Below are 22027 nucleotides of genomic sequence, written 5' to 3' on the forward strand. Positions count from 1 at the left end.
ACCTGGACTTACTCTCATACGGCAAAAGGTGGCAACACGTAATTCACCCAGGAACGTAACTTCTCTAGACTTTTTCATTTGTTGATGCATAAAAGAAGTGTATTGCGATATCCTAACAAGTCCAGTGAATATGCAGGGAGATATCGCGCCTGCCTCTAATTCACTTCAGCAGGCAACACTGAAAGCTGCGACGAACTTTCATTCAAAGTGTTGACCAGTGTATCGCTGCCCATGGTCATCATTTTTAGTACCTTTGAATTCTTTACCCCTTTTTATTTCCCAGTGAGTTACAGTACTATAAAACGGTATTAAAGATTTCTGTTTCTGGTTCGGATCAAGTTAAGTGTTTTATTTATGTGAATACGTGATATGTTTTTGAATAGTTCTTTGGAAGAGGATAGTATTTAAAAAATAAGTTGTGTTGTTCATATCTTTGTAACAAACAAAGTTACTGAAAGGTGAACTTGTTGATTAATATGTTCCCACGTAGTTAAACAACTTTCACTTGAAACATGTTTTATTTTGCTTGAGAACTTCATGTTAGTTGAGGTGTCAAGATAAGTTAGATATACTGTGTATCACATATGGAAATACCAAGAATTTTTACGGAACTCAGAAGAGTATGAAGCTAAATTTGTGACTGAATTAAGGATTTATTGACAGTGAGGGTGCAGTTCCTTATCTCGGATGGTGGGTCATCGACACGCGTAAAAGTGTGTAGTGCTCGCTGTTGATGTGTGTTAATGATCTGGCAAACAACATTAATGGTAATCTCCGACTTTTTGCAAATGATACATTTATCTATACTGAAGTAATATCAGAAAGAACTGCCCAAATATCGAGTCAGATCTGGATAACACTACAAAGTGGGTCAAAGATTGACAATTTGATTTAATCTCCCCATCGTTGCTGATGGTGGAGGCATTCTGCTGCAATGCATTTTATTGCGTCAAGATTACAGGTTTTCTCAGGTCGCACTTTATTCATCTTGATTATTAATAGAACATACACGATCGACTTGTTATTAAAAATTCCGTCGTCATCTGTATCTTGGAAACCACCACATCTACATTCGTGACCCTAAACATATTACCCACCCGCCTAAGAGTATGTTGGTCCACCTATGCAACGCAGTAAACCAACGAGTTTGTATGAAATGGTTTCGACAAGTCCTTGGTAGGTATCTGGAAGTATATGGCACCAGATGCCTATGTACATAAATTAAGGGCCTCTGGTTTGTGGCTGCACAATGGAGTCCCAGATGTTTTCCATCGGGTTCGTATCAGGCGATTGCTTCGGCCAAAACATGAACTATCATGTTCATCAAACCACTTAGGATCATTCTGGCCTTGTGACACACACAGTTAACCTGTTGGAAGATGCCATGGTCATAGGTGAAGATATAATCACTAAGAGATGCAGATGGTCCACAATAATCTTCATGTAGATCTCAGCCCCCATTGTGTCTCCTTTGTATAATTCTTCCATTACCGGCTTCCGTCTGTCCGTGCGGTGCTTGCTACGAGCAGTCGTTTGCCTGGTGGTCTATCCGAACACGACCATCCACCGGGTGTGACAAGAAACGTGATTCATCCGACCAAGCAACAAGTTTTTATTGATCCACGGTCCAGTCACAATCGTCCCGCGCCTACAACAATAGTAATCGGCGGTTTCGTTGGGTCAACAGGAAGGTTCGCCTGCTGCGGGATCCCTTATTCAATAATGTGTGCATCAGCATTGTGCTCTGTCGCCAGATCTGCTACAGATCGCCACCTGTCCTCATTTAACTCTCCGATCTCCACGTTCTGCGACGGCGCGTTGACGTCCCACATCATGTCCTCCAGTTGCGGTGTCACCACCCTCCAACCACTTTCCATAAGTACTCACGACAGTAGTACGCGAACAGCCAACCAAATTCACCGTTTCTGAAATGCTCGTTCCAGGCAATCTGCCCCTTGGCAAAATCGCTTACTTAGTGTATTCCCTCATTTGCAATCCCTATCGTCGCTAGAATGATCTCTCATCCGTCTGTGCTTCCGTCTTAATGCGGCACGTGCCCGCATATCCACCACCTGGCATTCAGCTGCGCGTTAGGCAGCAGTCATTACATTTAGGCTCATCAATGTACATCGATTCAATGGAACGTGTCCGTGCACTGGCCACTGCTAACCGGCCCTGTGGCCGAGTGGTTCTAGGCGCTTCAGTCTGGAACCGCGTGTCCGCTACGCTCGCAGGTTCGAATCCTGCCTCGGGCATGGATGTGTGTGATGTCCTTCGGTTAGTTAGGTTTAAGTAGTTCTAAGTTCTAGGGGACTGATGACCTCAGATGTCAAGTCCCATAGTGCTCTGGGCCATTTGAACCATTCTGAGCCGCTGCTATTTTCCCATACAACTTTTCCACAGCGGGAAATACGTGAATTTGTACCAAAAAAAAAAAATAATAATTTTGCTCTGCTTAGAACATACACCACGTAAAGCATTGAGTATGGTGTGACATCAGGAAATCTCCGTTTCCCACTGTCTAAGAGTCGGGAGTACTCGTAATTCAGAGCAGAAGGGATCGCCTGTGACACCCAGTTTTGCTGAAGGCTGTCGCGTGAAATATTTGTCCAAACCAGCATCGGATATTTCGTTCAGGGAGATTGCACTCACACTTATAAAAACCTGTGTGTATTCGGCCTCATTGTTTTTCAGATTAAAACGAGACAAAGTGAAAGTGACAGCCGGCTGGTAATTGGCACGTCAATCTCTCCCCACATTACTGTAGCCGGAATAACGTTGTGTTTCACTACAGGTGTATCATCTGAAAGTAAACGCCTTTGAACTGTGAAGCCAGATAATTAGCTACCTGTGACGCCAAACGAAATATTTTCTTACCGCCCGTCTTTCTTAAACAGACGAGGCGTCTCCCACCATAAGCTGGCTTCACACCTTGTAATCCACTTCCAAGAATACGGTTCACTCCATTACATATGGTACTGTCTTTCACACACACACACACTACGGTGATGTCATTAAGCTTACATTATATAACGCACACGGGTCTAAAAAAGTTAACGATCCAAGTCATTTCCACATGATGTGTCACTCCCAAGTAACATAGCTCGATGAAACTTGGACCAAACATAGAAAGAACTGCTGCAGTGTTGTACAGAAGGTAACTGGAAGAAATACGCAGTAAGACGAACTGAAATGACATTTGTATTCAAAGAAAACAGTTATGCTGCAGTCAAAACTATTTATGATGGTCCCCTGGACATGAAAAATGCTGGACGTGGTTGTTAATAGAGTGTGTGATCACCGCAAAGGACAATGCATGTTCCGCAACGTGCTCCCATACTGACCACGAGGCCGGAAAGTTGTCCTTGCGGCAGGGTGTTCCATTCTTATAACAGCGTGGTTGACAACTTCTGGTACGTGTGGACGTGTTGCAGCACGTCTTCCCAACGCGTGTTCCCTGCACCTGCGCTCTTCGATGCAGTCGCGCATTGTCATCCTTAAAAATGAAATTAGGGTTAAGTGCACCCCTGGAAAGACGCACGTGAAGGATGTGTAGTGTCACAATAACGTTGACTGACGAACGTACCGTGTTCAACAATTTGGAGGTCAATATGCCCATTCAGCCTTATACTAAACACACTATAACGCCTGGGTCACCAAAAAGATCGTGTTCGACAATGTTCCTGGGTGTATTACGTGTTCCCAACTGCCGCCATAGGGTACGGCCAGAATCACTCATCAGACTAAATGTGTTCTCGTCCGAGAAAAACACGTGATCCCAATCCTCGTGGGTTCAGCCTCTCTTCTCTTGGCACCATCGCAAAAGGTACCGTCGACGTGCGGGTGTCAACAGAACCCAATATAATGGTCGACTGGCAGAGGGACCGCCAAGCAGTCGTCGTGCCATGTCGAGCTTGATATTGCGTGCCGTGCAGTCCTGTTAAATATAGTGTCTGTGGCACAATGTATCAGTCATATGTTGCTGTTGAAACACTGCTGTGAGCAATACCACAAATTTTTTAACTATACCCATCACACTCGTTCTTCTTCCAGTTTTTCGTTTCGATGATTCTTCCCCGTGCCGGCCGCGGTGGTCTAGCGGTTCTAGGCGCTTAGTCCGGCACCGCGGGATTGCTACGGTCGCAGGTTCGAATCCTGCCTCGGGCATGGATGTGTGTGATGTCCTTAGGTTAGTTAGGTTTAAGTAGTTCTAAGTTCTAGGGGACTGATGACCACAGATGTTAAGTCCCATAGTGCTCAGAGCCATTTGAACCATTTGAACCATTCTTCCCCGTGTGAAGTCATCCAGATGTTGTCTACGGGTAATGTAATGAAGACCACCACAGTCCACCGTTAATGATCACTAACACACGTACACACACACACACACACACACACACACACACACACACACACACACACACACACACATTGTTTTCTCGTTTCTTCAAATGCCTCGTGTTGCGGGGCCAGCCTCAACTGGCGCCATAACCACGCTGACCTCACTGTGTGACGTCCAGCATTTTGTGCTTGATCGCGAGACCTCTCGCGCAACATGCGCCCACACTTCATTTCCACCGAATTATTTATATGTCTTGTTATTTTATCTATCTCGTCCTTAAGTTTTGCAGAGCAGTGTACGAATGATTGAATCGTAGACCACACTGTAAATATTTGCTACAGGTGACGAGTAAGTTAGCTTTGCTCTTCTTAGGACCTGCGTGCCATTGCCGGGTTTTGAGTATCATAACATCTGTATTTTCCAGATACGACCGATACAATTCATTAATTTTGGATTCATTAAATACTCCTATGTGAAAGATACTGTACGGCACTTCCAGGAAGTGCGAGTTTATAATTTCCCATTCTCAGCAATCTTCATAAAACGTGACAGTTTTTTTTCCTTCTTTAGTTTATGAAAATTAAGTGCTTTTGCATTTTCGTGAGGGGTTTCTGATCATGGGGGTGTAGCGGGACTTACTACACGCGGTTCACTGCACGAAATTCATGCACTTATGTCTGTTCAGGAAGTATAAATCTCTGCCACTGAAGAACATGTTTTAATAAGTTATAACGAACTGATATTGCTCTTTCGAGGTATCACAACAAAAACATGTTTAATTGTTACACACCTGAAACAGAACAGCTCCATGGCATCATACTTCGCAGCTATGTTACTAATGTTAGAGGGATTCATATCAGTTACTCGGTATCTTCACCTTCTTATTTGCGCCAGAAGATCCAAAAGCATTGCAGTCACACCTCACTACAAAAGTGGTAACAATACCTTGTTCTTTTCAGAAATGTTCACTAATATTCAGATTTCTTTTCATTATTTCGCCTTCCAAGAGAAACAAAATTAAAAATAAACGAAGCTATTAGAAATATTACTACTGCCATCAATATCATAAATTTAAAATTACCGACGATATCGCCATTAGAGCTCACTCAAACCCTTTGAAAGAAAGAAATATCCAGTTGCAAATAGTCTAGTGATATGCCACTCAGTTCTGTGCAGTTGCTGTTCATATTTGAAAATAATTGGCTGTCGTTTCATACGGCAGTATTCTCTAGCTTGATAGATGTTGAGGGGACAATCAGATTTGTTACGAATTTGTGAGTCTCTTAATAAGCTTTCCCTCCAGTTTCTCTTCCTTCCGATTATTTTCTTGCAAGTTGTACGTGGTCGTTCCTTGTGATATGACACTTGTTTCGTAATTAATGCAGTTGCAAAATACATAAATCAGTTAATTCGCAGAACGTATAACCTCATTCATAAAACAATGCATCATATTTTGAAAATATTGTAATCTAGGCAGCTACTTAATATTTTAAACTTTTGAAAAACATATCTGTCGTTTTTGATTGGTTCTTCTACCAGATTCCATAAACGTTATAAATTCTTCAGTTGAACATGACCCAAATGTGTAAATCATAGCAGTAGATGTCGCTTTTCACAGTGAATGACATATGAAATTTGTATGTTATATTTTTCGTGGTGATCATAAAGTACCTCCAGTTCGGTTGTACGCGTTATTGAAACGCTTTGATATTGCTAACAGTGTACTAAAAAATATTTTCAGGTTCTGGGCCCTATTTACGCATCAGTACCTCTTTAAAATGTATGTTATTAATAACAATTAACGAATCTTCTTTTTTAACTTTTTTATGGTGAGCACAAACTATCCTCTCCCCTCTTGGTATACTTTGTTACTGCTAAGGTTAAATTCTTATTGTAAGACCTGCGTCATCGATTAATATTGGCACAAAGTATTTCACCGAAGTCGCTAAATGTGACCTACATTTATTGGAAGTACTTATTTTAGTAGAAGTAAATGTTGGTAATGGTGATAGCCATTAAAGTGCTGACTTTATCCGAAATGCGTGTGATATCTTCCAGCACAAAATATTTTATTAGGCCGATCAAGGTGTACACTAGACCAGAGGTATTCAACCTTTTTCTCCACGTACCCCTAGAGACAATTTTCTATTCCAGCCTGCACTCCTAGATTTGGACCATAGGGTTATCCTAAAATCAAATTATGCATAACCGAATTTAAAATAGATTGTTGTTGTTGTTGTGGTCTTCAGTCCTGAGACTGGTTTGATGCAGCTCTCCATGCTACTCTATCCTGTGCAAGCTTCTTCATCTCCCAGTACCTACTGCAACCTACATCCTTCAGAATGTGTATTCATCTCTTGGTCTCCCTCTACGATTTTTACCCTCCACGCTGCCCTCCAATACTAAATTGGTAATCCCTCGATGCCTCAGAACATGTCCTACCAACCGATCCCTTCTTCTGGTCAAGTTGTGCCACAGACTTCTCTTCTCCCCGATCCTATTCAATACTTCCTCATTAGTTATGTGATCTACCCATCTAATCTTCAGCATTCTTCTGTAGCACCACATTTCGAAAGCTTCTATTCTCTTCTTGTCCAAACTATTTATCGTTTATTATAAAATGCATAACTTATCAAATACGACAAAATGGAAGACTATGCTACAAATGTATGCAATAAATACACGTACTACGTTACAGACAGCACACACACACACACACACACACACACACACACACACACGCACACACACACACACTCGCGCGCGCACGCACACACAAACACACATACAAATCACATGGATTTGTATACTTTACTGACCTGGCTGAGCTTGTTTTCTGGATACCAGTTGAATCTTCGTTAGTGAGAGTATCAATGGTGATTCTGTATTCAGGCGATTTCTTTGTTCCGTTTTGATTGCTGTCAATGCAGAGAAACCTTGCTCACATAGATGAGCAGTGGGGAATGAAGTGGTGTAATGGCAGTGTCACTAATCAGCGTATTCTTTGTGTGAAAAAGACCAAAATCACAAACTAGCGTGTTTTCGATTTTTATTTTCAGTCAGCTGTCAAAGGACATTTCCAAAAGACTTTCTTCTAGTTTTACGGGAAGATCAGTGGAATTGATAGGGGTGGTGCAAAACAGATATGCAATCCAGTCTTGCGTATTATCGTCTTTCTCAATTTCTGGGAGGTATTTTAAAAGCTGAGTTTTTGTAGGTGGAATGTGACTATTTACAGCAGTCCATCAGCAATACTAACTTCATTTTGTCCACTATGTTCCATCACGGCTGGTAAATCTGCAGTATTGCCTTTATTAACGCAATCAATCCAAAATAGCCGTGCGGGGCAGCCGCGCGGTGTGAGGCGGCTTGTCACGGCTCGCGCGGCTCCCCCCGTCGGAGGTTCGAGTCCTCCCTCGGTCATGGGTGTGTGTGTTGTCCTTAGCGTAAGTTAGTGTAAGTTAGTGTAATTAGTGTGTAAGCCTAGGGACCGACGACCTCAGCAGTTTGGTACCATAGAACCTTACCACAAATTACAAATTTTTCGATCCAAAATACAACTTTCTACATTTTTTTTAGTCACTATGGTACTTTCTACATTTACAATCTGCCTAGGTACTCCGCGAGCCACCGTACGGTGCGTGGCGGAGGGTACCCTGTACCACTACGACTTTCTTGTGAAACCCCTTTAGTTACTCAAGTTTTTTAGAAATGTTTCTGCCAGAACATTTGAGTTGAAGAGTGAGCTCGTTGAATTTGTTGAGTATATCCAAAAAAGCTGACCAGTTAATCCGTTCTTCGTCTTACAAAATACTTCAAACAAGGAAATCGACAAATCCATCATTCATCTATAAAATGCTTCACTAGATCGGATTTCAATTTTGTGAGTAAACGTTTTACTTCATTTGTCAGCTCAAAAAGACGAGTCAATGCGCACCCTCGACATAACCAGCGCCTACATCTATCTCATCACTTGCTTTGGCTGGCACCTACAAGCCGACCCTGTAACTTGTCTCTCCCATATTTAAGCGCCACCTCCTAGCACTTCTCAGCAGTCGTTCTTGTCCTCCCAAAACGCCTGTCGTAAGCTGGTGTGACACATGTCGATTTCCTAGATTTTAAACGTCGTCATACAAAATTTATTTTTATGGTGTTTTTATGATGTCAATTGACAAGTTCTTTTTGAACAGTATTTGGTGTACGTACCATACACTGATCAGCCAGAACATTATGACCACCGACCTACTATCGATATAAACCCGTCCAGTCGATAGTAGGGTCACCTGGCGAGGAACGACTGCTAGTCAGACACACGCACAGTGCTTGTAGTATCAATGAGCGTGCTGTCCGCGTGTAGAATCGAGAAGCCGCACGATCTATCTGAGTTTGACTGAGGGCAGATTCTGATGACCCTGAAGCTCGGCGCGAGCATTTTGGAAACCGCACGACTTGTCGGGTGTTCGAGGAGTGCTGGGGTGTCTTCAACACATGGCGAAACCAAGGTGAATCCACGTTCAGACGTCGTGGGATTGTGCGACCACCCCTCATTACTGATGTCGGACGTCGTAGGCTGGGCAGACTGGTAAAACAGGAAAGGCGAGCAACTGTGGTGGAAGGAACACAAAGCTTCACGCTCGGCAGAATAAAATTGTGTCTGAACACACAGTGCACCGGAAACTCCTAAAGATGGTCCTCCGCAGGATGTACCAATGTTAACACCACGACATCGGCAACTACGACTGAAATGGGCACGTGACCATCAGCACTGGACATTGGCCCAGTGGCAGAGCATTGCATGGTCTGATGAACTTCAATACTTCTTCATCAGGCCGATGGGAGGGCGCGAATCCGTCAACAGCTCCTTGACACCTGCAGTGCGGGACGGAGACAAGCTGGCGGCGGCTCCATTATGGTCTGGGGAACATTTACGTCGACATCCATGGGTCCAGTGGAGCTCGTTCAAGACATCATGACGGCCAAGGGGTGTCGCACACCTCTTCATGACCATCGTGTTTCCCGACGGCAGCGGCATTCTTCAACAAGATAATGAGTCATGTTATAAGGCAGGAATGTGATGGAGTAGTTCGAGGAACACAATGGCCAATTCCAATTGATGTGCTAGCCTCCCAATTAGCCAGACCTGAACCTGGTCGAGCACTTCTGTGATGTAATTGATCGTGGTGTCAAAGCTTATAGCCCCCCTCCTCGGTATTACGAGAATTAGGTGGTGACCTGTGTGTGCAGATGTATGCCAACTCCCTCCAGTGCCCCACCAAGGCCTTACTGCTTCCATGGCTCGAAGGGTCGACGTTGTTATCCGTGCCAAAGATGGTGAGTTAGGTGGTCATAATGTTTTGGCTGATCTGTTTGTACATGTTTTCATAGAGGACTTCACACTTTGTCACGTGAAAATGCAGGCACCGTATGAACAACAGTGTCTGTTCCTTCAGACACGGAAGACATTGTAATGTGAAAATACAGACACTGTATAAACAGAGACTTTGTAATCATACATAGTTTCTGAAATTATTTGTGCGTAAGATGAATAAAAAGTTTCATTCACAAAAACATGTGTTGTGATGTTAAAACGATACCGCTTAAATTTGCTTCATGCTTCACATTACTGCCTCAAAATTCGTGTTCAACTCTACTGTAAGAGTATTTTATCGATGAGAAACTATACATTCGAGCACTCGTCTGACCCGATGAATTAGCCATCAGCTAGGAGTCTATCCGCACAGGGCATTGTGATCCGTCCGTTGAGATCCTGACCTCGACAGTCTAATCAGCCGTGACAACAGTCACCGTGTTAAAAAACCATGTCGGTCACAATGAGTTAGCCGGAACAGCGGCAGACACGAAACCGTCTCTGCCGCCAGTTATCTCGCCAGCTTGGCGTGACATTTCTTCCTACGACGCTGAAAAAAGAAATAAAGTACCGCAAAATGAATTTCACTTCGCGGTGGCATTTTCGATGTTTTAATACTTATTCGCAGATTAAAACTATGTACCGGACCGGGACTGAAGCCCATAATTTTGCCTTTCGCGTGCAAAAGTTCTACCGATTCGGCTGTCAAAGCTCCACTGACGACTTGCCCTCACAACTTTAGGGCCGGTAGCGGGCAGTTTCTGGACAACTCATTTGGCAGAGAGTCAGGCAGGCTAACAAACGGGCAGTACGAATTTCCCCTCACCGATTTGATTCATATCGGCAAGATGGGTAGGGTACGACAACGACTTCAACGTATGTAAATAGAAAGACGCAACTCTCAACCGTTTTCGAGAAAATCGAGTTTGATAATTTTACATTTGATAATTTTACACGTAGTTATGTATTTTGTATGGTCGCACTGCGCAAGAAGTCCGTGGCCGAGCGTGTTAGCTTGTTAGTTTAATGCACGTGAGGTCCGTCGATCGAATATCCCTGGCTGCATTTTTCTTTTCTTCCCACGTAATTCTTATGACTCTGCAAACTGACGCTATTTAGTGATTCATTTATTATTTTCATAATCCTTACCATGAAGAAATTAGAAAAAAAGTTTTCGTAATTATATTGAAAAAATGGATACACGAGACTTTTCAAGCAAATCAGTGTAGACGTTTTCTTTATCTTATTTCATCTACATTTGTGGCAAGTGTAATGTGCAACCTATGGAGAACAGTACAAATCAGGACGATACTGATCATAGGAACATGGCAAACAATAATTACTGCATCATACAACACTTGTAATGAACGCCAAATCTTTGCTTGTACATGTTTTTTTTTCAGTGTGTCTACTACAAAACAAACGTCGGCTACATTGGTAAGCGGTTCTCGATCATCAAATAATTTCGCGACCTACCACGCATATCTGTTACTAGAATTACGTGGTAATGAAATAAAGAAAGGAGTACTGGAAGTTACCTTAGATCCACACACCTCGTGCTTATGAATCTGCGCTCTTATTCGGTTGGCTGCGGAATCCTTGGTTACTAGCGACCATTCGAAGTATATAAAGACGTGTAACACGTTCAAATTTGATTTTCTCGAGAACAATTGCTTCTGGCTATTTACATATCTTGAAGACCTAGTCGTGCCCTAGACATCCTGTCAGTATGAATCCAAACGGTGAGGGAAGTCCGTACGATCTCCTTGTAAGCAGGCAGTTTTGCTCGTCCAGGAAGGTTCTAACAGTGTACGTTGTGGAGCAGGCACGCTAGAGCTAGCCAATATGCAGAATGTGGTTTTTTGGAAGCGTTACCACAGATTTGTTGGCATTAAGAGTCCTTTTTTTTTTTCAATCCAGAATCTGGAGGAGGAGGAGTTTAGTACTTAAGGTCCCGTCAACAACGAGGTAATTAGAGACGGAGCACAAGCTCTGATTAGAGTAGGACGGGGAAGGAAATCGGCCGCACCATTCCAAAGGAACCATCCTGGCGTTTGCCTGAAGCGATTTAGGGAAATGACGGAAAACCTGAATCAGGATGATGGGACGCGAGGTTGAAACGTCATCGTTCCGAAAGAGATTCCATTGTGCTAACCATCGCGCCATCGCGCTCGCTCCATCCAGAATCTTAGTCTATCATTTACCTCAGCCCCTCTTACATACAACTATGCCGTTGTTCTTCTCGTTATAAACGAAGATATTCGTGTTCACATGAAACACATCACTTGTGATACGCACAGACACACACACACACACACACACACACACACACACACGATTAATGTCAACTGAGCGTCTCCACAGCCGGATGGGACCGCCACCGTGCTTGCGACGTGGTATCTAATCGCCAACAAAAAATATGCTACGAGACACCGCCCCCAAGCTATCGGATTAACGGATTATAGAACCGGGGATCCTATCGCCTTGAGAGAATTATTGGAAATAATTAGGGGCAACGTCTCAAAAGGGATAGTTCATTTTTTTATGGTAGTGAGAAAGTGGCGGTGCCAAGTAGAGGTAGCTTTGATTTTTGTTTCATTTGTTATTTTCAGTCCAAAGTAACAGTGAAGCAAGTAACTCATATGAACTTAACGGCTAACGGCTTACCGCAGACACAAATGGGCCTTCTGGTGATTTACGCCCTTACGCTCGTCTTTTGGCAAAACAAAGACGGACAGCTGTATTTATAGACGAAAAACATTGCTGACACGAGCTCAACTCATTTCTAATTTCGATCCGCTTCTTGTTATGACCTCATTCTGACGATAAACAGCTGCTGAGCTCTTACAGGGGTTGGATAATATAACATGAAGACAAAATAATATGAATCCCACGTTTCTATGTTGCGTTGTCTTCCATTGACCAGAGCCCATACAGACGTCTCATATTAAAATACGACGTTGAACCTCGCTGTTGGCTTGCCAAGATGTAAAACGTAGTGTTTTCGGGCGAGTGCTGCATCAACTTGTTCACTCTTATGATCGCATACGGTTTAAACGCTATGTATTGACTCGCTTGTCATGCCCCTCTAACAACCCTGCTGTTGGATTGTGGCCAATGACTCTGTTGGCAGGATCATTGCAAACCTCAAGCATCCACTGGCCAAGTCACATCCGATGAGCTAATGACTGCTGAGTCGGAACAGCTAACGCCACAAAATCATTGTGCTAATTTTTTACTATAAAAAATTTTATTGCTAAAGACCTTGGATAATGCATATTTATATTTCTCGTCTGTTCTTACGTTTCAGAAGTTTTGTTTGCTCCTATAATTTGACCCCTCTTTCTGTTTTCTTTGGATTTTTTACTACATGATGCTTAATCTGTTTATTTTTGCAGTAAGAGTGTATTAGTCACCTCTCCATTTCTTACATTATCTACATCTACATAATTACCTTGCAAATCACACTTAATAGTGCACATAGAGCTACTTTCGAACTATATCTCTAGCTTTTCTCTCTCGAATTTCATATGGGAAAAATGAACAGTTCGTCCGGAGCCGCGCTGCTGCTACGGTCGCAGGTTCGAATCCTGCCTCGGGCATGGGTGTGTGTGATGTCCTTAGGTTAGTTAGGTTTAAGTAGTTCTAAGTTCTAGGGGACTGATGACCACAGCAGTTGAGTCCCATAGTGCTCAGAGCCATCTGAACCATTTGAGCCATGAACAGTTCAAACTTATCGTGCAAGCTCTGCTTTCTCTTACTTTAGTAGAAGCTCGTTCCTCTATGTGCAGGCAGGAGTCAACATAATATTTTGGGATTTGGAGGAGAAAGTGGTTAAAATTTCGTGAAAAGACCTTGCCGCTGTAAAAAACGCCTTTGCCTTCTCACACTAACTAGTTCATCATATCTGTTTTAATTCCTCCTCTGCTTCATGATGATACAAAAGAGCTGATCTTCTACGAACGTTTTGCATGTCCTCCGACATTCCTATCTGGTAAGGATGCCATACTGCGCAGCAGTAGTTCAGAAGAGGACTGACGAGCATGGCGTAGGCATTCTCTTCCGCTTACCTGTCCAATTACATCAACCATGAGTGCCACCACCTTAGTCTCCCTGGTCGTCATGTGGAAAGTAAAACAGTAAGTACAGAATCTGCTGAAGTTGGCTGTAAGCGTTAATATGTTACAGTCTCGTTGGGAAGTACCCTGTTACGCCTCGGCAGAGGTGAATATTAGCTGCTTGAATTCTCTTTCACCCGTCGAGGCGGAACGGCACTTCAAAGCGAGTACGGTGCTCGACACAGCTCCATGCCTGTGCGACTGCTTTCTTAGCAGCGTTACCCCGCTGCACACTCGATCCAAGTCACAAACAGCGGTAACCGCATCAGCGTTCGCAGAACATCCACGTCAGCTCCCGCTGGATCCGAAAGCGTGCGCTCTCGACTGTACAAACAGTCCGCCTATACTATGTGTTACACTTTAAATCGCTAGTGTATCTGCATGTGTGTATGTGCGTGTGTGTCCTGAGAGGGAGAATGAGGGACGTTCTATAAGTAATGCAAAACACTTTTCTCTCGACCAGTTTCGGATGAAACATGCGGAATTCGTTGTAGGACATTTTGAAATATTCTCGCTTAGCCCGCTATAGTTTCATGAAGTTCCGATTGATGGCGACACTATACGTAGCCTTCAAAATGTTGTCTGTAATGGAGGTGCGTTCAAAGCAGAGAGCTGTCAGTTAGTTTCTTTTGACAGAGAACAAGAGCATCGCGGATATTCATAGACGCTTGCAGAATGTCTACGGAGATGTGGCAATGAACAAAAGCACGGCGAAGCGTCTGTCATCATCGCAACAAGTCTCGCAAACCTGTCCTATCTCCCGCGTGCCAGCCTGCTGCGCACAGTTGTGACTCCTGCACTGTTGGAAAGCGTGGACAGTCATTCGAGGTGATCACAATCAAACACATCGTTCACCTACTGGACTTCTCTGTTGGTAGTACTGACAGATCTCGCACCTACCGACTTCCAGCTGTTTGGCCCAATGAAGGACGCACTCCGCAGGAAGCAATTCGTGGCTGATGGGGAGGTTATTATCACAGCAAGACGTTGGCTCCGAGGACGACCAGTACAGCGATGCCATGCTGGCGTACAGCCCCTTCCAGTAAGGTGGCGTAAGGCCGTCACCCTGAACGGAGATCGTGCTGAAAGATAGGGTTTTGTTGCCAAAAGAATGAACAATAATATAGTATACTGCAATCCCGAATAAAACCAACCAGCTTTCAGAAAAACGTCTTGTATCACTTATTGAACGCCGCTCGTATGTAAGAAGTGAAAGTCAGTGCGAAAGAGAAAGAGAAATAGTGTAAGAGCCATAACCCTCTACTGCCAACAATAATTATAAATCTGTATTGCAAACAATGCCCTCACGAATCATGGACCTTTCCGCGCTGAGATGCTTTGCTTGTCTCAGTATTACTATCAACAATTGCATATCTGCAGGAATTGGGGCTATTTTGATCGCAATAAGGCGTGTATCTTGCTTTTGGCATGGCCTGGAGTACCTCATGTCCTAACTATAAACTTCCAGGCCCTTATGCCTACGAGATACACCAAAGGGAGCAGTGACATTTCTGGTATAGGAGGTTGTGGATACACAATGTTTGGAAAGGAGGAAATGAAAAACAGACATCAAGAGTGTGAGAAACAAGGGAAAAAGACGTATTACCAGTTTCCTGTCACAATGTTAGAAAAGAACATTTTTCAGTTCGGTTGGGGAATAGTTGTACAGGTCACTAGGTGAGACAGATTTCACAGGAGTTACATTTCTCAGTGACTTTCGCGAAACCACTAAATTCTCTGTCACTCTGGCGCCACTAAAACCCGAGTGATACGGACCGCCGAATTGTAAAGCCTATTATTTGCACCAATCATCAGACAGCTGTGTCGACTATAGTAGACGACTTCCGTTGAAGCTCTCATAGATCAGTCTCTTTGGAAGTAATTATCATAAGTAAGATCGCTGACACTCCTAACCATATTCTGAAATCTTTAGAAAAGATTCTTTTGTAACGTTAATTAGTTTCGTTTTCTGTCTATTAGTTCTAAAAATGACTAGTCACGGTCGAAACTGGGCATTTACGAACAGATGAAAGTGATTTTTTATGGCACAAAAACTATTTAACCGAAGAGATACTGTCAAAGACATTGATAAAGTGGAGCTACTGTAAATCTGCATGTGCCAATACGTTCTTTGTTACCTCACTCTGAAGGTAAATTCTTGCTTTCTGACAGCCCTGTTTCCTCAGCATAATACCTGGAGAAAGAAGCATACAGGAGTTGGTGAATTCTTGATTTGCGACAAGTGTTATGGAAAATCATTAGTTTTTTAGTTAATTATTTGTTCTAAAATTTAGCTGCATATCGATATGTTAGAACACTTCATGAATTTGGTGTTGGATTTTCCATCTAATTCCGTGTATTTTGTTTGTGTTACATTGTAAATGACTCATATCTCCAGTCTCAATTCTGTTGTTTGGTTTTTCAATGACTGTTATACTTCCGTGTTTTTCGGTTCGTTGATCTCTCTTGGAGGTCATTTTTAATATTGAATTGGTACCCGAGCAGTAGAGGTTTCCAGTTGACGTGTAGTTGGATAGATCATCTAGGAAATACTGAGATAAATCGGAAAGGCGACTGGATCTGACGGGATACCTGTACGACTCCACATAGAGTACGCGAAAGAACTAGCTCCTTACTAACAGCAGTGTACCATTGGTCACTGGAGGAGCTACGCATTCCCACGGCTGAAAAAATGAGTAGGCCAATCGCCTTTCCAATTAGGGTCGTTGAACAGACACGCAAAATTGTAGGCTTATAGCTCATGTCTGTATATTACAGAACCGTGGAACACCTTTTATATTCACATGTTATGATATTTCTGCAGATCTAAAATCAACATAGACTCTGCAAACACGGTTCATGTAAACCGTTGCGTCACGAGACTCAGGAAGGCAATAGATATGGCGCCCAGGTTGATAATGTGTTCCTTCACTTCCGGAAGGCGTTCGATACAGTTCTACACTGAAACCTACTGAACAAAATACATAATATCACATCAGCTCTGTGACTGGACAGAAAACGTCCTAACTAATGGGGCACAGCTTATCATTCGTAATGGAGAGAAATCCTCAGGCGTAAAAGTAACATCGGCCGCACCCCAAGGGTATAGAAGGATTACTTTTCATGGTATACAGTGTGTACAGAGTTTAAGTGCAAATATTTCTATTTGTGACTGAGAACAGTGTACTGAACAAAGTTACTTAGTATCTACGTCCTTTGCAGAATAATAATTATGGCTATTACAAGTGATATTTTTTTGGGGTGGATAGTACTTCCAAGCACATGTGAAAAGAGCAGGCTATTAATGCCTATTTTCTCTTGAGCAGCTGTTCGGATGTTGAAGTGGAGGCACGTGGACTCAAAATGGTTAGTGTACACTGACAGGCGTAGTCCACTTAGTGGTGTAGTTACAACCATGCAGAAAACATCAGGCCATACAGTCTGTAATGTATTTATGGGAAGACTGTTCGACGCAGGGAAAAAGAAACACAGCGCTGTGTGTAAATATTAAGGTTCTACACACAAAAATATTTGCAGTTCTAGCCGTTACATGGTGTATATGAATGGCCTAAAAGTTAACATCGTACGTTCCATGAGGCTTTTCGTGGATGATACTGTTGTAAAAAGCGAAGTTTCAATCATAGAGCCGCCGGCCGCGGTGGCCGCGCGGTTCTAGGCGCTTCAGCCCGGAACTGGGCGACTGCTACGGTCGCAGGTTCAAATCCTGCGCCGGCCGCGGTGGTCTCGCGGTTCTAGGCGCGCAGTCCGGAACCGCGCGACTGCTACGGTCGCAGGTTCGAATCCTGCCTCGGGCATGGATGTGTGTGATGTCCTTAGGTTAGTTAGGTTTAACTAGTTCTACGTTCTAGGGGACTGATGACCACAGTAGTTAAGTTCCATAGTGCTCAGAGCCATTCAAATCCTGTCTCGGGCATGGATGTGTGTGATGTCCTTAGGTTAGTTAGGTTTAAGTAGTTCTAAGTTCTAGGGGACTGATGACCTCAGATGTTAAGTCCCATAGTGCTCAGAGCCATTTTTGAATGATAGAGCCGCGCGGGATTAGCCGAGCGGTCTCGGGCGCTTCAGTCATGGACTGTGCGGCTGCTTCCGGCGGAGGTTCGAGTCTTCCTTCGGGCATGGATGTGTGTGTTTGTCCTTAGGACAATTTAGGTTAAGTAGTGTGTACGCTTAGGGACTGATGACCTTAGCAGTTAACTGCCACAAGATTTCACACACATTTGAACATTTGCAATGATAGAAAACCGTAGCTAAATGCAGTAAGACCTGCAAAGGATCGTCAATCCATTAAATTTGTAGAAATATGGGTACAGTGGAATTCAAAGTGGAACGACTATATAAAATTGATCACAGGTAAAGCAGATGCTGGACAGATTCACTGGAAGAATCCTCAAGAAAGTAGTTCACCTATGAGGAAGGTGACGCACAAAATTCTCATTCGACCAATACCTGAATAATATGGACACACTTCAGGTGTATAATGGAATGATACCATTGAAAATTTGTGTCGGACTCAGGTTTTCTGCTTGTCTTTAACAGTCGCCTTAAACACTTAGGCTATCTGAGCATGCTCCAAGTCCAGAGCCAAATTTCCATATGTCGTCGTACATGTGGACAACCTTCAGATGTATAAGGGAATGACGACATTGAAAATTTGTTTTGGACCAGGACTCGAGCCCAAATTTCCTACTTGTTGTGAGTGTTTGTCTTAACCACTTTGGCTATCCGTATTCGAGCACGCTTTAGGGCCATACCCAATCATCCATACATGCTTGCCCGAGTGTGGGAGTAATGGGAGGAATTTGAGTATCAGTGTGATATTGTTCGTGTCGCTGATGGAGGACATCTGTAATCTGAACTTGAGAGGTTCGTAAATATGTGTGTAAAGTTTCATATTCGTATGTGTTAAAGTTTAATAAATACATGCATCCGAAAAACGTACTGTACTTCTGGTCAGTGTGCAGCAGATACGATTGATAGAGGAAATACAGAAGGTCCAAGGAAGTAGCGCCTTGCGTCACAGGTTCATTTAATAAGATCGAAAGCGTCGCGGACATGCTGGGCTAACTCCACCGGAAGGCGTTATGCAACACTCTGCGTTTTATTGTTAAAACTGGAAGAGCGTCCGCTTCTAGAACAGTCAACGAACATATTGCTCCCTCCCACGTATATCTCGTGAAACGTCCGTGAAGGTTAACTTTGCGAGATTCGAGCTCACACGGAGGTTTACCAACAGTCGTTCTTCCCGCGGACCATCCGAGACTGGAACCGAAAGAGGAGAGGTGACAGCAATGCACAAATTGCCCACGGTCACACGCGATTACGTGGCTTGCGGAGTATAGACGTAGCAAGACGAAAGGAAAAATCTCGTCCGCAAACATTAACACCTTGAATAAAATTCTGGCGCTCGGAAGATTACTCATCTTCAGTTATTGAACAGTAATATACCAACCGACAGAAAAGTTAAAACGACAGCTTGAAGTAACAGAAGTAGTACTCACAGTTAACGACATCGCAGCGAGCTTGCATTATAGTTGTAGGAGGAACAACATATTCGAAGTTGAATAGCAAGTACACTGTTTTTGTTCCACTGATTTTTGTTTATTTGTAACTAGTTTTCAGCTTATTGGACTATCTTCAGAAAACAACTGGCTAGTGTCTGCAAGGGACACTAGTTCCATGTTAAGTCCCATAGTGCTTAGAGACACTAGTTCTTACCTAACCAAGCGTTATAAGCAAAGTTACAATCCAGGGCACATATTGCTACACAAAATCAAAATACGATAGAATTTCATATTTCTCACCTTGCTTACCTCACAAACCTCAACAGTGTGACAATGTAACGTGTAATACTGTAACATTGTGTGTTTTAATCATACGCTCTTTTTAGCATCTCCCATTGCGTGAACTGTAATTTACAATGTAAAACTTGTTTGTTGCGAAACATAAGTGACTAGTGTTCAGTTAGACAATTCTCAACCAATTTCACGATCTTAGACACTACGGTATCGTAGCCAAGTAACCGGTAATTCTGTAATACTGTGTAGTTTAATTGTTTATTGTGCTTAATATTGTCTACTGCCTAAAGAGTAATTTCAAGGTTGAAAAGCAAATTTGATGCACAATATTCTATGCAAGCTGACTGTATCTTTGCTTAAAATATTTCGTTAGCTAAGAACTTGTGTCCTGCAGACGCTAGCTAGTTGTTTCCTGAAGATGGCCCAAAAAGCCGAAAACTAGTAAGAAATAAACGAAATTCAGCCGAATAAAAACGATGTACTCGTTATTCGACCTAATTGTTCTACCAAAAAGTAACGGAAGAATCCATTAAACAACCTAATGTGACAAAACGTAACGAAAGAATCCATAAATAAGAAAGAAAATATTTAAAATGTTGATAATGAGCGACAAAATACATTATAGTAGCGTATGTGTGTTCGTGTGTGTGTGTGTGTGTGTGTGTGTGTGTGTGTGTGTGTGTGTGTGTGTGTGTGTGTCTGTGTATTTGTGGCCAAATATATAACGGTTCGTCTGTTTAATTTAATACGTCCTCTCTTTCACGTGTCACGTTTTTATACTGCAAAAAAAAAAAAAAAAAAAACGAACACTGGACGTTTTGAAGAATGAATGAAATTAATGTGATTAGCGGACAAAACCGCATTGGAAGTAGTAGGATAACTCGATTGCAGAGTGTGTGACACGTAACAACACATAACCACTCTGAAATAAACACAGGGCTCATCCTGCGACACATTTGTTTCGGGGAGTCGGCACCTGTTTCGCTCGCTTATGTTTACAGAATTCGTGGAATTTTGAACCGCAGCCAGAATAAAAACGGACTGTAAGCAAGGTAGTTGCCAGTGCCCCGTTTAATCAAGAAAGGCGCTAACAGCACACTAAAAGCGCAGCAGCGTGCGAGTTATTTATACCGCGGCTCTTTGACTGAGTTTTCTCAAGCTGCAAGTGCAGACAAAGTATGCAAGTTTACAATTACGAGACGAAATTATTTTGATTGCCGTTGTAGGCAAGTAATTACCTGCAAGTAAAAGGTCACTTCAATCAGCAGTGAAAAGATTCCAAATCAACTTTCACATTTAGGTGACCGAGCGAGGTGGCGCAGTGGTTAGCACACTGGACTCGCATTCGGGAGGACGACGGTTCAATCCCGTCTCCGGCCATCCTGATTTAGGTTTTCCGTGATTTCCCTAAATCGTTTCAGGCAAATGCCGGGATGGTTCCTTTGAAAGGGCACGGCCGATTTCCTTCCCAATCCTTCCCTAACCCGAGCTTGCGCTCCGTCTCTAATGACCTCGTTGTCGACGGGACGTTAAACACTAACCACCACCACATTTAGGTGACTAAATTATGCGGAGAAGACGTCAGTATTTTTATTTTTTTTTCGTTAAATCCGGCTATGCGTTCGAAAGTCTGTCGTGTCCTAACACAGGATAGAGGGAAGACAGGGGGTGTAAGATCAGCCTGCAATATCCGAGCAGTGAGGAGCAAATGCAGAAAGGCAAAATCCCAGTGAAATCACGTTGGATAACTCGAATCAGCGCCAAACGCTGTCACAGGGCATCTACGAGGGACGTGGATTTTGGGACCCGAGAGTATGCTTGCAGCAGGAGACTCATGGAATTCAGCAGTCTGATTAGCACTACTTATTTGCGATCAGACTAACTACAACAAAAAAGCTAATTCTAAACATTAGAAAAATCAAAGGCGCCAACTGGTTCCACAGCAGAAGTCAGTGTCTGAAGCCACGGGGTGGATGCTAACAGGTAGCGAACACTAGCAGCACGTTAAGTACAAACTTAAGAACAGCGCTCCAAGTGAGAAAACAGACATGGAGTTTACCGAGGCCGGCCACGAGCAACACGGAGTCGGCATCCCTGCATTCTGACTGAGAACTCTCCCCGAATACAAAAACATGGGCTTTTAAAGAACAGTGGCGGGGCGCCGTTTCTCCCTTCTTGTACTCGACCCACCAATCCACCGGCACATAACAAGTTTCGGCCAATGTGACGAGTCACTCTGCACCTCCAGGGCGCCTCTGTCCAACCACATTTAGATTCCACTCTCATTCCTACTCTATAGGTAGGGATGCTTCTGGATTTTACATTAACAAACTCCAAGATTGGTATCAACAGCACTCAGGTGAAAGCTAAATGTCACTACCAC

General features: G+C 43.2%; 1 protein-coding gene across 3 annotated transcripts in view; it reads left to right on the top strand.

Moving 5' to 3' along the window:
* LOC124605402 (gamma-aminobutyric acid receptor subunit beta-like) overlaps positions 1 to 22027 on the top strand; it is a 287077-nt gene that overhangs the window by 119942 nt on the left and 145108 nt on the right. The window lies entirely within an intron of this gene.

This window comes from Schistocerca americana, chromosome 3, assembly GCF_021461395.2.
Source record: "Schistocerca americana isolate TAMUIC-IGC-003095 chromosome 3, iqSchAmer2.1, whole genome shotgun sequence".
Lineage (NCBI taxonomy): Eukaryota > Metazoa > Arthropoda > Insecta > Orthoptera > Acrididae > Schistocerca > Schistocerca americana.